Here is a 5,000-nt window from a genome sequence, read left to right as displayed (position 1 = left end):
ACACTTTGGGTCCCATCACGGGTCAGGGAAGACCGGATATTTAACGTGTGTGTGTGGGCGTGTGTGTGTTTGTATGTGTGTGCGTGTGTGTGTGTGTGTTTGTCTGTAAGCCATTTCTCTGAATCTGTACATTTGTATGATATGCTTGAATGTATGCGAGTTGTTTAAACCACTCTTTGAATATTTGCTGAGATAAACCAAAAAGGACCATTAGGCAATAATTAATGCTAATTGAGGCTGATTTATCCTAAATTGTCAAAACACCGTGAAAGGTTGGCAACATTATATATTTAGACGAAAAAATAGAGAGAAGCGGGAATATACAGACCAACGTGAAACAAACAACGGATGACAGACATGTGAACTTTGAACTCCTCATCCAACGCAGACTGAATGTGCCAATAAGACAGAAACAAGATTCAAGCCTTTACATATTATTTGAGATGTGCCATTGAATGAGATTGGTCACGTTGGAGATACAGAATGTTCTGTTTTGTTCAGGAACGCTGGGAAACTTAAAGCTAAGGGAACAGCTGAGGATTCATAAATAATCGTTTTACCCTACATTAGTTTGCACTTTCTGTAGATACATTAAGAATAAATATGTCTTATTTTTAACAGAATACCTACAATAATTTATTATAATAATTTATTTTTAGATAGGAGCCTTGAATGTTACTTTGACCGTCTGTATATAACTCATTGAAGATATAATAAGTCTGAATAAGCAACAGTTGTAATATAGTTGTGCCAAGAAATGCAATGGGTTCAGAAACGCTTCAATAAGCCATGATTGTCTCATCCACAAGTCCCCACAAGTCTCCTTAAATCTCCTTAAGCAGCCTCCGAAGGCAGCTCAGATACTGGACCGTTCTGTAGATTAAACAACATGACGACAAGCTTGGGCATAAGGTCCTGCTCCACCCAGACCTCCTAGACCTAGACCTGCTCCACCCAGACCTCCTAGACCTAGACCTGCTCCACCCAGACCCTCTGAATAGACAGTCACCGAGACTGAGACCCTGTGTAGGCCTGGACCCAGACTCTAGCCCCTCGGTCTAGGGTCTAGAGTCTAGACCGAGGGTCTGGCTGTGAGATGGGATGTTGAGGCACCATACGCTCAGAGCGACGAAGAGGAAGATGCAAAGGAGCAGGACGGGCTCTAGACTGTAAATAAAAATTTAGCCGTGGGCGAGAGAGAGCAGAACGGCCCCCTGACCCCACACATGTCCGTGTTCCAGTGTGTGTTTGGACATCAACGTGAGGATATATTAATATAAACGTATACGTCTGTCATCATAATCACACATGTCAGCTTCCCTGTTCTGCTGGCGTTACCTTATATGTTAATGGAAGCTCTAATAACCATCAATACTTTGCATTGTGTTTTTTAACGAGATCAATAAACGATACGAAACATGAACCGACCCTGGCCATCAGGACGAAGCTCTTTGCTTCCAGTAACACCCCTTACCAGTAACATCTCGGACCAGTAACATGGTGTTCCGTCCTTTCCTGCAACAAGGTCGTAAGAGAGAGGAGAGAGAGACAGGCTCTCAGAGAGTAGAGAGAGTTCAGCTCTCAGAGAGGAGGGAGAGAGAGACCGGCTCTCAGAGAGGAGGGAGAGACCGGCTCTCAGACCCAGAGGAACTTAAGACCCAGAGCCTGGAGGAGACATAGAACTGAGTCCAGAGCCCTGCAGAGTCCAGAGGCCTTGTCAACACAAATACTGAATGTTTGTTCAGAGCAGAAACCATTCTCTGTGTTTTATATATCAGCGAAAAAAATCTCTATACAGTATATATATTCAATGTAATTTTTTTGATTATGAAAACCAAACCTGAAATAAACCATGACTGAAACGAGGAGGGGTGGCTTGAGTCATTTACAGAGAAAAGAGCAGCTGTGGCGTCCACAGAGGCGATGCCGTTGGTCTCAGAGGGCTTTACACGCGTATATATTTATATATGGATGCTATATGTGATACCCTGGACAAAAGACGATTAACCACACCGCCGCGTGGGATAACAGAACCACACACCTGCTCCACACAGCTGCGCCCGTCCCTGTGAACACCACCAGTGGCCACTAGGGGGCAGCAGAGCACGACTCCACCAGTCTGTACATAGAGGGCTTCTTCCACACAGACCTACTCCACGCTGAGGAACCAGACCTGGTGACTCCTCCTCCTCCTCCTCCTCCTCCTCCTCACTGAGGAACCAGACCTGGTGACTCCTCCTCCTCCTCCTCCTCCACGCTGAGGAACCAGACCTGGTGACTCCTCCTCCTCCTCCTCCTCCTCCTCCTCCTCCTCCTCCTCCTCACTGAGGAACCAGACCTGGTGACTCCTGCTCCTCCTCTTCCTCACTGAGGAACCAGACCTGGCTCCTCCTCCTCCTTCTCCTCCTCACTGAGGAACCAGACCTGGTGACTCCTCCTCCTCCTCCTCACTGAGGAACCAGACCTGGTGACTCCTGCTCCTCCTCCTCCTCCTCCTCCTCACTGAGGAACCAGACCTGGTGACTCCTGCTCCTCCTCCTCCTCCTCCTCCTCACTGAGGAACCAGACCTGGTGACTCCTCCTGCTGCTCCTCCACACCAGCATGGTCCACTCCCTGCCTTCACCTTTACTCCTTCAGGTGTCAACATGGTGGTGTTCTGCTCCTTCAGGTGGTGTCAACATGGTGGAGTTCTGCTCCTTCAGGTGTCAACATGGTGGTGTTCTGCTCCTTCAGGTGGTGTCAACATGGTGGAGTTCTGCTCCTTCAGGTGTCAACATGGTGGAGTTCTGCTCCTTTAGGTGTCAACATGGTGGTGTTCTGCTCCTTCAGGTGGTGTCAACATGGTGGAGTTCTGCTCCTTCAGGTGTCAACATGGTGGAGTTCTGCTCCTTCAGGTGTCAACATGGTGGAGTTCTGCTCCTTTAGGTGTCAACATGGTGGTGTTCTGCTCCTTCAGGTGGTGCCAACATGGTGGTGTTCTGCTCCTTCAGGTCGTGTCAACAGGGTGGTGTTCTGCTCCTTCAGGTGTCAACATGGTGGCGTTCTGCTCCTTCAGGTGTCAACATGGTGGAGTTCTGCTCCTTCAGGTGTCAACATGGTGGTGTTCTGCTCCTTCAGGTGTCAACATGGTGGTGTTCTGCTCCTTCAGGTGTCAACATGGTGGAGTTCTGCTCCTTCAGGTGTCAACATGGTAGTGTTCTGCTCCTTCAGGTGTCAACATGGTGGTGTTCTGCTCCTTCAGGTGTCAACATGGTGGTGTTCTGCTCCTTCAGGTGGTGCCAACATGGTGGAGTTCTGCTCCTTCAGGTGTCAACATGGTGGTGTTCTGTTCCACATCTGGAAGTGATCCTGTTAGCCTCTGGGAAGAAATGGGAGGTTAAAGATGCACACTGTGTGTGTGTCTGTGTGCGTGCATGTGCGCGCGTGTGTGTAAGTGTGTGTGTGCGCGTGTGTGTAAGTGTGTGTTGCCTCAGGGCATCATGGAGTCCTGACTCGTGAATGCTAGAACTGATTGCAAACAGCTGCCGGACTTTCCCCTCGGCCAATCAGGGAGGCAGGTTGCGGTGACGTAAGGGGAGCGGAGGCGGGCCATCAGGGGAGGGGAGGCGGGGCCAGGAGGAGGGGAGGCGGGGCCAGGAGGAGGGCAGCAGGAGAGAGAGATGGATGGAGGCACTTATGTTCAGATGGCTCTCAGGCCTAATCAATTGGATTAAAATGTGTTAGATGGGCCCGGCCTGACACCATGGCCGCCCTGTGTGCCAGTGTGTAATAACCACCAGAGTCAGCCTGGACCTCGGGCAGCCATTACCTTCTCTGCCGACGGCACGTTTAGATTTGGGTAAAGAAATGTATTACGGTCTTTGGAAATGGAGAACGATGAGGCTTGGAAGAAACAGCAACCCCCCCCTTGCACGGTTAAAGACCGGTCTCCCCAACACATAACCCCTCCACAGTTAAAGACCAGTCTCCCCCCCCTTCACGGTTACAGACCGGTCTCCCCAACACATAACCCCTCCACAGTTAAAGACCAGTCTCCCCCCCCCCCCCCTTCACGGTTAAAGACCGGTCTCCCCAACACATAACCCCTCCACAGTTAAAGACCGGTCTCTACAACACCTCCCCCCCCCCGGTTACAGACCAGTCTCTCTCTCCCCCCCCCCCCCACGGTTCCAGACCGGTCTCTGCTGGGCCTCAGGCCACATCCAGGCGAGTTTTGCGCAGGAACAACCTCCCTCCTCTCTGAGGGTCCCTTTGAGCCGCTGGCCCGTTGTCCCGTTCGGGGGTCTCCGGCCCGCCCCCCCATCCATCTCTGTCATAAATCTGTCATGCGGAGAGAAAGGGAACTGCTGAATACAGATTTGTCAGCAATTAATCTAACCTCCATTACCAGACGTGGATATTGTGTCCGTCCCCCATCGGGGGTGGGGGGACAATGAGGCTCTCACACACGAGGGCTGTTTGTGTGTGCGTGTGTGTGTGTGTGTGTGTGTGTGTGTGTGTGTGTGTGTGTGTGCGTGTGTGTTCAGTGTGTGTGTGTATGTGTGTGTGTGAGATGTGTGTGTGTGCGTGTTTAGGTGCGTGTGTTTGGGTGTGTGTGAGATGTGTTTGTGCGTGTTTAGGTGCGTGTGTGTGTTTGCGTGTGTGTATATGTGTGTGTGTGTGTGTGTGAATGTGTTTGTTTGACAGATGTGTGTGTGAGTGTGTGAGATGCGTATGTGTGTGTGTGTGTGTGTGCGTGTGTGTGTGTGTGTGTGTTTGCGTCGGTTCAGTGTGTGCGCGCGTGCGTGTGTGTGAGATGCGTGTGCGTGTGTGTGAGATGCGTGTGTGCGCGTGTGTGTGTGTGAGATGTGTCCCTGGGCGGTGCTTGATACAGACTGCCCCCCTCTTTTGACATCGTAACGTCTGAAACCAGAACAGAAGAACCCCTCTCTGGGTGGAGGTGTTTGGTTTGGGCCGTTGGTGTAAATATTGTTCCGTCCCCAGATTTTAACGGGCTGCC

General features: G+C 50.7%; 1 protein-coding gene across 1 annotated transcript in view; it reads left to right on the top strand.

The window, feature by feature from the left end:
• slc4a8 (solute carrier family 4 member 8) overlaps window positions 1–5,000 on the top strand; it is a gene marked incomplete at its 3' end in the record, with an annotated part of 41,778 nt that overhangs the window by 35,962 nt on the left and 816 nt on the right. The gene's annotated exons all lie outside the window — the stretch shown is intronic.

The sequence above is a fragment of the Pollachius pollachius genome, assembly GCF_949987615.1.
Source record: "Pollachius pollachius genome assembly, chromosome: 12".
NCBI classification, from domain to species: Eukaryota; Metazoa; Chordata; class Actinopteri; order Gadiformes; family Gadidae; genus Pollachius; species Pollachius pollachius.
Note: the sequence above shows the minus strand (reverse complement) of the source record. Positions and strands in the feature narration are given on the sequence as shown.